This window comes from Macrobrachium rosenbergii, chromosome 9 (genome assembly GCF_040412425.1).
Source record: "Macrobrachium rosenbergii isolate ZJJX-2024 chromosome 9, ASM4041242v1, whole genome shotgun sequence".
In the NCBI taxonomy this organism is placed as follows: Eukaryota; Metazoa; Arthropoda; class Malacostraca; order Decapoda; family Palaemonidae; genus Macrobrachium; species Macrobrachium rosenbergii.
This window is the reverse complement of record NC_089749.1, coordinates 43,259,753-43,272,024: the sequence shown is the minus strand read 5'-3', so window position 1 is coordinate 43,272,024 and position 12,272 is coordinate 43,259,753. Positions and strand designations below refer to the sequence as shown.

The 12,272-nt window shown below is 39.4% G+C and overlaps 1 long non-coding RNA gene across 1 annotated transcript; it reads left to right on the top strand.

Moving 5' to 3' along the window:
* The first annotated feature begins 5,683 nt into the window (after positions 1-5,683).
* LOC136841741 (uncharacterized) lies at positions 5,684-10,168 on the top strand. The gene is made up of 4 exons (XR_010854074.1): positions 5,684-5,822; positions 6,239-6,388; positions 7,743-8,147; positions 9,704-10,168. It is a non-coding gene; the product is annotated as an uncharacterized lncRNA (long non-coding RNA).
* The last annotated feature ends 2,104 nt before the right edge of the window (positions 10,169-12,272 follow it).

Below are 12,272 nucleotides of genomic sequence, written 5' to 3'. Positions count from 1 at the left end.
CTTTCGGAAGCCCCAGAGACAATTTGTCATATTTCAAAACTAGACAAGAAAGGCACTGAGTACAAGGTGGGTAACAAGGCAAATCAAAGTTTTAAACTGTTTGGTTTTAGTGGTGTAAACAGGCCCAGCTTTGCAGTGCAATGTGGCGAAAACAGAAGATTTGATCCTGAAGGTGGTCACATACAGGTCCTCAAAAAAGTCCGAAGGAATCAAACTGAAATCCTGAAGAGCAAAGCTTGATCACGAAAGAGAAGCATTCAAAAGAGAGAACTATTCCTGCAAATTAATGCCTTTGTATGAAAAAAGATTGCAAAGGCAATCTCTGTTGTGGAGTAAAACCCAGCAAGTTAATGCCTTTGTATGAATGAAAACTTTTAAAGGCAACCTCTGGCAAGGAGTAAAACCCTGCAAGTTAATGCCTTTTTATGAAAAAAAACTTGCAGAAGTAACCTGTGGCATGGAGTAAAGCCCTGCAAGGTAATGGCTTTGTATGAATGAAAACTTTTAAAGGCAACTTCTGGCAAGGAGTAAAACCCTGCAAGTTAATGCCTTTGTATGGATGAAAACTTTTAAAGGCAACCTCTGGCAAGGAGTAAAACCCAGCAAGTTAATGCCTTTTTATGAAAAAAACTTGCAAAAGTAACCTGTGGCACGGAGTAAAACCCTGCAAGGTAGTGGCTTTGTATGAAAAAAAACTTGCAAAGGCAACCTCTGGTGTGGAGTAAAACCTTGCAAATTAATGCCTTTGTATAAAAAAAACTTGCAAAAGTAACCTCTGGCGTGGAGCAAAACCCTGTAAGTTAATGTCTTTGTATGAAAGGAACTTGTAAAGGCAACCTCTGGTGTGATTTGAAGTTACGAAATGGTCATGAATAAAGTGAGTAAAAACTGATGGTATAAAAGTGACAATATGGTCAATGAATAAAAATTTCAACAGGTAGGAGAGAGTGAAAGTAGTGAGTCCTGATCAGTCGTAGAAGACCAGTGAGGTACTACGAGGAAAATTTAAACTCAAAGAGAAAAAGCGGAAGTGAAAAAAAATCTAGAGATATCATGCCGTATTTAACTTGCAGGGGGCGGCGTGGAAGCACTGGTCTTCAGAAGTAGGGGTTTATGCAGGAAAAAGAAACATTTATGAGAGAAAAGGCGATTTTCCGCCGTGACTGAGGGAAGACGAGTGGTTATATCTCTCGAGGAGAACTGTGTTTTCCGAGTATTAAATGGTACTTGGCCTTTGTGTGCCCTCGAAAGAGGGGTGTTGATGTAAGGGTATAATTTTGCTTTGTTTTAATACCCTTTCAGGCCGTGAAAGGATAGAAGTAACAACTTCAGCGGAAGACAGAGCAATGTTTGAAGGGTTCGGCAATTAGACGTTAGGCGGCCGAACAGGGAAAGGAAATGCATTGGTGGGAGGAGAAAAGAGGTAACTGCCAATCAATGAACTACTACTGCACCGCAGTGCTGCTCGCCGAGAAAATCGTCGAGGCCAAAAGTGCCATGCCGTTGTTGATTGAGCATTGTCGAGAAATTCTGTCAATGGTTTAATCAGTTCCAGTGATAAATATTCTCTTCCTGTTATTTCGCTAATGCTCCATGAATCTGAACATGAAGCACCTGAACTCACCTCGAATCATTAGTACTTTCAATTGATCTTTTTCCAGTCCAGAAGGGAGCTTGTACTGTGGAATGCAAATTCAAGGCAAATTTGAGATCTGTGGTTTGGGGTCGGGGTTAGGAGTCAGATGAGGAGGGGGGTTGTGGGCGTTGGTTGCTTGCTCTCTCTCTCTCTCTCTCTCTCTCTCTCTCTCTCTCTCTCTCTCTCTCTCTCTCTCTCTCTCTCTCTCTCTCTCTCTCAAGAAACAGGTGCTGCTTCCACTGGTTTTTGTTATTTCATTCCATAGTTCTTGAGCTGTCGTTCGCCGGGGTGTCGGTCTTGGTGAATTTGTTCTTGCCTTACACTGTGCAGTGCGAACTATATATTCCAGCACTGCATTGTTTAAACCACGCAGAAGAGGTTCAGAATAGTAGGGCATTCTGGAGTAATAGGTTCCCCTATTTTACATTTTTCAGACGTTCCTTAGTTTCGTGTGTCTTACTCCAAATAGCATAAATATAGGGTCCCTGCAACGGCCCTGGTGATGGCCATCGCTCTGACAACGGTAGCACCTGAGAGGCTCAGGAGTGCACTCCTCTGTGGGGAAATCTCCCAAAATTATAATTCATACCGGGCTAGGAACTTTATTCTGAAGGTTGCTCTGATTTTCCGTGTTTTGTTTCCCACCTTCGGGGATCAATGATATGAGGGAGCTCCAGATGAGGGTCCAACAGGAAGAACAATGAGAGTTTCAGAGACAACAATAATAAAAAAGAATCTTTAATCTTGATATTAAAGTGTCAATAGATATTACTGAGAAACGTAGGAGTACGAATTTGCGTATCGTGTTAGTAATAGAGGTCAAGTACTGAATATTCAGAAGATAAAGTTTACGCATATGAATATTAGTGAATGCTTCAAAAATGCTTGTACACGAATTTGCACTCACAGGAATAGACCACTGTAACTATATCTGATAATATAATCATATGTAATTCAGGTAGCCGTTTCTGTAGATTTTTCTATTTGTTTTTTGAAGATGATGTGGTTCCATGCTGTTATGCAATGATTACCTCTATTACTCTTAAATGTTAGGTTTATAAATTATACTTTCTCACTGCTGGAGTAATTATGCAATTCTTCGTCTATTTTATTTTTGTGCATGATATAACAAATTCCTGAATCTTTTCCATTCTATGTCTCCGTGTATCGATAAAGATTTTTTTTTTACAGAGGTTCCTCAAATTTACTTTTTTTACGCTAGCAGTTTTTCTGTAGGAGTGTCTGGGAGAAAGATACACCTACGCCATTCTCAGTAGTTTAAAAATATATATAACATTTTCTCATTTTTATGCAATTATATATGTATATATATATATATACTGTATATATTTTTTTTACTCTGGAATGGTACCAGGAGATTGATTCACACCTGCTGCTTGTATGTTTCCACTAAAGTACCATTGATTAACACTGATTGAATTATGGAATTTAAGGTGTCAAGCCAAGCACTTGGGCACTTTCGGCCATACAGCGCTCAAGATAGTAAAAAGTTGTAATGGTTGGAGAGCAAGACTGAAGAATGGAAGCGGGAATGCAGGTAAAGTAAAAAGCTAAAAGTGGATGCAGCTTAATAATGGCCACAGTTGCACCACGTGAGATGCACTGATAGCAATACTCCCTTCGGGAGTTACAATATTATAATCACTCTTTAAATAAAATTCTCTTGATAACGATATTGGCAATACTTAGTGAACAAGTTTACCTATTCTTGACATTTGATAATGCCAGGTAACATTTGTCATTACTAGTGTCTAATAATGAATACAGCATTCGTTACGTTAAAGGCGGCGATGAAAAATATTTTTAGACAAATTAAGATTTCTAATGTATAAGTAAAAAACTAGCTCCAACCGCCTCTGTCAATCGTTTCAAAGTGACATCAGTGGCCAAGGGGCGACTCAGGTGATACGTTGTGAATATTTGTTTCTCAGACACGGTGTGGGAACCGTCTTACCAAGATTGGACAAAATTTTTACTAAAGTTTTTGTCTGACGAGTGTGGTTATTCACGACTCTTTATTGAGAAGAAACTTTCGTAAGCAGTAGCCTCGAATGAATAAAGCTCACGAAAGGAAAAGGATATATTGTTCAGGTAGGCTTACATATTTAGTTGGGAGGCGCTTGTCGAGCTCTGAACAGTTCAATGATACTGGTGACGCATAACTAGCCTGCATCTCATTCCAGTGAGATCAAATTCAAGTTCTGTTGACTGGTACAAATGTATGAACGAAATGACAGAGTCCGATTTTTTCTTAATTAGCTAAATCATCAAGAAGAAACATGGCCATAAGATATATTTTTAGGAAAGGAACTGTTTCTGTATTTTGTAGAGAGCTTTGTTAACCAGCAACCTAAAGGAGTCATTCAGGCTAGCCTTTACCTATAATGTCTGCAGACCAGTAGCAAGGACTCCACTCAAATTAGGCTAGGTTACTGAGGGAGATTTCTGACAGCCCCCCAAAGCAACCGCTCACCTTCAACCCCCCCCCCCCCTCCCGTTACTCTTTCTGATGGCCCTAACCCCCACTGTCCCCACCCTCCCTAAACTCGTGAGTGTAATATCTCTTATTTTCACATTACTGTTAGGCCGAGGATATCTTTGGGAAGAACTAAAACAACTTTAATTTCGGCATATCTTTGGGAAGAACTAAAACTTTAATTTCGGCAAAGTTATTTTCAACAGCTGAAACAAATCTGTTCTTTGCCTGAAGAGTGGCTGTCTTGAGCCCAGTTGGCTTTTGTTCATGTTAGATAGGATCTTTTCTAAGCAGGCTTTCAATTCACGAACATCTGACGTAACCCATGCCATTTTGGTTTTTAGTTTTTTGGTAAGTTTGGTGAGGTCATTTTGATTCTTATAAGCTAAGGCAACCTTAAGCCTAGATGTAATGCTCACCCATTGAGGATAATGGATGAATATAGTTTCTGGTCAAGTCAGATCATTCCTTTTTTCCCTCTTTATAGGGTAATTGTGGTTTTAATGTTACAAGACAATAAGCTAAACTATTTTCCAAGTTTTCTAATGTACCTTATACTTTTCCATTATTCAGGCCACTTGAATGTTTACAGGCAAAAAACGCTTTGTGGGATTTCAGAAGATATGTGAACACATAAAATTCCTAGTTTTAGATTTAACCAAATGTGTACTTGATTTACATAAATTCTTAATTGTCTAAATCATTGTAGGTGGTGAATAAAAGCTGGTTTTCAGTTCTGTAGCGTAAAGCTGACGTTAACTTTCGGCCGTCACAAACGGTAATTTTCAGAACCAGGGCCCCTGCCCTCCCCTCACCTATAAATTCATGGAAACTGCAAGCTACTCCTTAAGGAAACCCCCTTCTGGCTTTTCCCTTGTTACAAAATTTTTATCCCTAGTAACAATGTCACTTTTAAGTCAACCCTTGGTTCCTTTCTTAAATGAGCTTAGATGGAAGACCTTGATGCAGAAGATATGGCTTTGGAACATCTATGATAAGCAGCTGGTTGCGTTGTGGGCGGTTTCCTTGTTTTATGGTGGCATACACCCGAAAGTGCATGCTGCCTTTGCTTGCCATTCTGTGTCTGCCTTGTCAGTGTCAAAGCATTATTATGAATGTAGGAAAGATATTTATAGAGACCTTGCTAGTTAGTGAAAATCATATCATACTGATGTTAAGAAAATGGTTTGAATAAATTCTTAAGAGGCACCATTAGTTAATTATGATGGTAGCGAGTTTTTCATTATAAATTATATTCACGAGGCCTGCATTTTCATGGTTGTATGTCCTCTAATATATGTTAATTTTTGTTCGCATTTGATAAGTGGAATAATTCCTACTGACATATAGAAGTGAAAATGTTTAACATTTAAGAATTCTGACAATTTTTATATCCTGAACGTTTATCTTTAGTTGGAAATTATACCCAAAATATTCTTTTACACAATTTGTAGATGAATGTTCCAGAGTTACAATATAATATACCATTTATCATTACTAAATCATTGTTTTACTGCAGGATAGCTTGAAACTATTTTCCTTTCCAGAATGACCTCTGTAGTAGCTGCACATCTCCACTGAAAAGATCCCTTCAAACAATAGTAATTGCCTTGAAGTGACATCACTCCAAGGAAGCCATTTCCCACCCTAACATAAAATTCATTATTATATGCTGCCGATGTTTTCGTGGTAAGTAGTAGCTGGAGATTTTTTCTTTAGATGTGCTTGCAACCTATTATCTTTAACAACTGGAATTAATGTAAATTTGTGTAATGCTGAAAAAATTTGTTTATGGTTTTATTAGATATATAAGCTAACTAAAGTCATTGTCCTCTTACAAAAGGTATTTAAGATAACTAAAGTCATTGTCCTCGTACAACCAGGTCCACCCATTTTTACTGTTGTAGATAACCAGCTGTGTAACTAAACTATGAAACATTTCTTTCTAAGGCAGTTCCCACACTACAAAGTGAGAGAAGTCAGCTTCAGAGAAGTGTAAAGGAATAGATGAATTAATTATTTAACTTTACAACATACATACAAAAGGAGGGGAGGATTGCTCATTTTTCGAACATACAACACTTTTAAAATTTATTTTCCATTAGAGTCGATGAACTCTCCAGCAACTTGAGGAGGTGGGCGAATGTTCTCAGTCTAAGGCAGCCAGACAGGGGTCTTCGTCCACTTCTGCAAATAGTCCAAACTCGAAGTCATGAAGAAGTGATTCGCTTAAGATACCTAATAGTTCTGAGGAGGTAGGGGTCATTTCCGTTCTTATGTTTTTCTCATCGAATGATGTGAATCAATTTCTTGCCATTCCTGAAGATCTAGCCTGTTTACTATTTGTCCTTTAAATGAAGGAATTAAGTTCAAACAATACTTGGTTACTCGGTAAACAAACCAATGTACCGAACTAGGTATTTTTCCTGTGCTTCTTGTACTCCACTCCCCGTAGTCTTGTTTCCAGTGTATAAAATTTATCAGAGGTGCAAATGGACCGATCAAAAGCCATTTTCCTATACGATAAAAAAATCAAAATATTTTGCTGTGTTCTTCATTGGGAACCTCCAAATTAGTTACCAAAGCACACCGTAACAGTAGAAAGATTTCCAGCTGTACTCGCTGTAATTGAACATTAATGGTGTGTAGACTACCTTTATTTTGGGACATAATTACCTGTACCCTTGTCTTCGATGGATATAGCTTACCGTGTATCAATCCATTACAATCACGCAGTGCTCCCTGCAACAGATAGTGGCCACAAATGTATATATTCTTTCGCATTTGCAAGTTTTCAAAATCAAATGTCTGTGGCTCTCTGTAGAGTTGTTTTTAGCTTAGTTTATGCTTGCACAAAATACGTTTTCTGTCATACGAATAGCTCAAATCGAGCTTTTCAACTGTAAATAAAATCGACTGAGAGAGATAAATCTTTGGGATCTTTCTGTTTAGTTGGACCAGTTTACTTTCTTCTGCCATTTTCGTGAAATTCCTACTCGGTGTACAATTTCCCGAGTTCTAAATTCAACCTGCAACGCATAACACTAAAATATTAGTCCACCATTGTAATTTTCCTTATTACAGAAAACGAACACTTACGTTTTTAAGTGGTAACAATTATATTTATACTTGTTTTGTTAACAGTTCTGTTACAGCTATTTAGTAATATAGCTTAGTTTTAAAAGTTTGTAATTCAACAAAACTATGGGTAATTTTCGATAGCCAGCCATTTCGTTTTAAAAAAAACCATTTGTAATTCCGTCAAAAAGAACAAAATACCAATGACAACCTAGTTCTCATTTTGCAAATAGGAATTGTAAGTCGTAATTTGATTAATTATTTTTCTCTGTTATTAAGCATTTTAAGGTCATGTACTAAAAGAAAGTTTTCGTTTTGAGTTTTATAAGAAAAATATAAGCAATGTACTGGCTGGAGTCTTCCGAAAAATAACCCTCAAAATTCTGAAGGACCCTCTTGGAAAGCAAATATGCACTTTTTTTTTAATTGGATATGACAGAATTTTACCCTAATCAGCCTTATAAGTAAATTTTTAAGGAAATGGTCATTTAAGAACACTAAGAAATACAACTTATTTTTATTCCTAATCAGAATGCGAAGTCGTCCATGAATCTACAGCAGTAGGGTAGGCACAATTGGCTGCAAGAGGCCCATGCAGCCCCCTCAAAAGCAGAAAAAACAGCACAGACACCAAATGCTGCCCAACTTGCCCTGCATGCCGCGTAAGCGATCGAGTTAAGTAAAGGGGAATAGACGCACGGCTAATATTTTCATTATATATCTCTGCTTCTCCCACCATCATGATAAATCAAACCGGACCGAGGTCGCTTTCTACTGCACAGGGACCATCAACCACCTAGGACAAAGGTGCCAGAGAGAATATCCAAGATCGTTTTACAAATATTAGAATTTGTGAACGACGCGCATTTGGTATGCCTAATTGCCCATAGACCTCGTGAGCTGGACTAAAGCTATAACGGCTCGTTGTCTATTTAGGTAAGTACATAAAAAACTTTGGATACTGTCCTATATCTTCCTGTGTTAACATTGTGGATCTCATTTCTTGTACATTAATAGTAACATTTCATAAGAGGACAAACATGCATTTTCAAATTTACCCAGGATAGTGGCAAACTCTATTAAAAATCTAATTCCTGGGTCAGATTTTTCTACAAAAACATTTTCTGATAAAAGGACTTTGCAGTCTTTATTCATTATTCTAATCTTAATCAGCGGCTACGAACGTTCTATAAAAACATTTGTAGCTGATACAATTTCTCTTAAGCGTAATATGATTTAATGAGAGAGAGAGAGAGAGAGAGAGAGAGAGAGAGAGAGAGAGAGAGAGAGAGAGAGAGAGAGAGAGAGAGAGAGAGAGAGACTTATGATTTCAGTTGCTTAACACTAAAACACAATTAGACCCGAGATAACAGGATTCTTACACTAATTTTTTGTAGCTTTCAGGAGGTCTTCGGGATGTATTTTATTATTAAAAAGGAGAATTTAAAGGGTTATTTTTAACATATTCAATCATATTTACTATACTGCAACTCCTTAAAAGATTTAATGACAAACTGAAAATGCTTAAGACTGAAAATTTATAAGATTTATAATAACCAAAATACTTGCTATACGTAGTGGATTCAAAACTTGACTCTCAGGGAATAGGTAATTTTCTCGTTGTATATAATGCTAGAAAGTCTGGAATCTTGACCATGTCACTAATTGCTAGGCAGGCAGAGCTGTAACCATACTGGTTACAGCCTAAACTACTTTCCAAAGAATATTTCTAGTAATTGGTAAGATGTTCTTCAACTTTTCTTTAAAAACTATTAACGCCCTTCGTTAAACCTTATTACTCAATAAATCCACCTAATTGAAAATCAGTAGGGGTGTAATGTCATCAGTGCACCACAATGCACTGTGGGCATTAATCGAGGTTCTTTGAGGCATCCCTTCGGCCCCTAACTGCAACCTCTGTACCTCCGTTCATTTTCTCTTTCTCTCTTCTTACTTTCCACCCTCTTCTAACAATTTATTCATAGCACAACTGAAAGGTTTTTCTCTTGTTACAGGTTTAAAGCCTTTTTACTCAATTTCCCTTTCGGCGCTGAATGACCTCGTAGGTTCCTGTGCTTGGACTTTATAAAATTTATGCCTAACTTGCTCAATAAGCTTCCATAGATGGGAATGAACCTCGGTGAACTTTAAAAACAGAGCAACATGAAGTACAGTAAAAGAAAACATTAATTTAGGAAAGAAAGTTTTCCAGACTTGAGCTGCTGAAGAAATTGTTCAAGATTTGAACATTTCTCCATAATCTACCAAGCAGTGAAAATGAAGGTTTCAAGAGTTTTTTTAAACACGAAGATTCCTTCCAAAGAGTCAAAGAATTCAGCTCTTGAGGGTGTTTCAAAAGTCTGTCACATTCTAAGAACTCTTATATCATGAACTGGTAGCATGATTGAACTGGTACCATATAAAAGCTAAAAGAGAGTCAAATTTTTCTCTGCCAATTTTAATTTAATTTTTTTTTTTTTTTGTCTTTTTAGATCCAGCAGTGTCATTCACAAACAACAGAAGTCATTTTGCGTCCTAGAATAGGCTAAAACTGAATCAGGGACAAGTGTTCAACGCAAACTTCGTACAAAGTTTACCAGGCAGTTACCAGACGTTCCATACTGAACTGGCATGCAAAATTTAAGAAAGAAGGGTGTTTGTGCCCGGCAAAGGAGCAGGATGCCCCTTAGCTTCACCTGGTATAGTTGAAGAAGTTCAACAAGACTTCAGCTCCCATCAACAACTGTTTGGCGCGTCCTAAGGAGACGGCTGCAGTTCACACCATACAAGCTGCAATTGGTTCAACAGATGGACACTGATAAACCCATTCACCATGAATTTTGCACAGAAATGCTAGAGGGGTTGGAAGACGGATTTGATGACGGACGTGTTTTCAGTGATAAGGCGACTTTCCGCTTAAGTGGCGAAGTTAACAAGCATAACACACAAAAAACGTGTATTGTGCCATGTCAAAGAAACGTGTGTATGGACCATTGTTCTTTGAAGAAGGAACAGTCAATAATGAAGCGTACCTTGCCATGGTGCAAAACTGGTTGATGGTAAAACTATGAAGAGTCTGCAGACTTCATTTTCCAACAGGAGGGGGCACCAGCTCACTGGAGTCTTAATGTTTAGTATCTGACAACCGCTTTTCCAGACAGACTGATCATGCACTCCTGCAATGGCCACCTAGGTCTCCAGACCTCTTGCCATGCGATTTGAAGACTCGAATAACAGATGTCTTGGCACCCATTGACAATGCTATGCTTCCTAGGTCTCCAGACCTCTCGTCTTGCAACTTCTTCCTCTGGGGGGTATGTGAAAGGCCTCGTGTACATACCTCCCCTTCTGAGAGATGTGGATGATCTGAAGACTCGAATAACAGATGTCTTGGCACCCATTGACAATGATATGCTTCCTAAGTCTCCAGACCTCACACCATGCGACTTCTTCCTCTGTGGGTATGTGAAATGCCTCATCCCTGAGAAGTGAGTGATCTGAGACCTTGGCAACCATCAAAGGTCTCCAGACATCTCGCCATGCGACTTTTTCCTCTGGGGGTATGTGAAATGCCTCGTGCACGTACCTCCCCTACCAAGAGAAGTGGATGACCTGAAGACTTGAATAACTGAAACCTTGGCAACCATCGATAATTTTAGGCCTCCAGACCTCATCACCATGCAACTTCTTTCTCTGGGGGTTTGTGCAAAGCCTCATGCAGGTACCTCCCCTTCCCAGAGATGTGGATGATCTGAATACTTGAATAACTGAAGCCTTGGCAACCATCGACAACCTAGGTCTCCAAACCTCATGTCATGTGACTTCTTCCTCTGTGGGCATGTGGGCACATGAAAGGCTTCGTGTACATACCTCCCTTTCCCAGAGATGTGGACGATCTGAACTCTCGAATACTGTAACTGAAGCCTCGGTAACCATCAACAATGCTATGCTTCCTAAGTCTCCAGACCTCACACCATGCGATTTCTTCCTCTGTGGGTGTGTGAAAGGCCTCTTCCCAGAGAAGTGAGTGATCTAAAGCCTTGGCAACCATCAAGCCATGCGACTTTTTCCCATGGGGGTATGCGAAAGGCCTCATGTATGTAGCTCCCCTTCCCAGAGAAGTGGATGACCTGTAGACTTGAAAAACTGAAGCTCTGGCAACAATCGACAACCTTGGTCTCCAGACCTCACACCATGTGACTTCTTCCTCTGGCAATATGTGAATGGCTGTGTGTACATACCTCCCCTTCCCAGAGATGTGGATGATCTGAAGAATCAAGTAACTGAAGCCTAGGCAACCAACGACAATGCTATACTTCCTAGGTCTCCAGACCTCTCGTCATGCAACTTCTCCCCTGGGGGTATGTGAAATGCCTCGTGTACGTACCTCCCCTTCTGAGAGATGTGGATGACCTGTAGACTTGAAAAACTGAAGCTCTGGCAACCATCGAAAACGCTATGCTTTCTAGGTCTCCAGACCTCTCGCCATGCAAATTCTTCCTCTGGGGGTATGTGAAATGCCTCATGTAGGTACCTCCCCTTCCCAGAGATGTGGATGATCTGAAAGAAAAAGAGGAATTTATTTCTGGTGATAGAAATTCATTTCTCGCTATAATGTGGTTCAGAGTCCACAATAGGCTGTAGGTCCCATTGCTAGGTAACCAATTGGTTCTTAGCCAAGTAAAATAAATCTAATCCTTCGGGCCAGCCCTAGGAGAGCTGTTAATCAGCTCAGTGGTCTGGTTAAACTAAGATATACTTAACTCGATTAACTGAATCCTTGGTCTCCAGACCTCACACCATGCAACTTCATCTGTGGGAATGTGAAAGGCCTTGTGCATGTACCTCCCTTTCCCAGAGAAGTGGATGATCTGAAGACTTAAATGACTGAAGCCTTGGCAACCATCGACAAACCTAGGTCTCCAAACCTCACATCATGTGACTTCTTCCTCTGTAGGCATGTGGGCACATGAAAGGCCTCGTGTATGTACCTCCCTTTCCCAGAGATGTGGACGATCTGAGGACTCGAATACTGTAACTGAAGCTCTGGCAACCATCGAC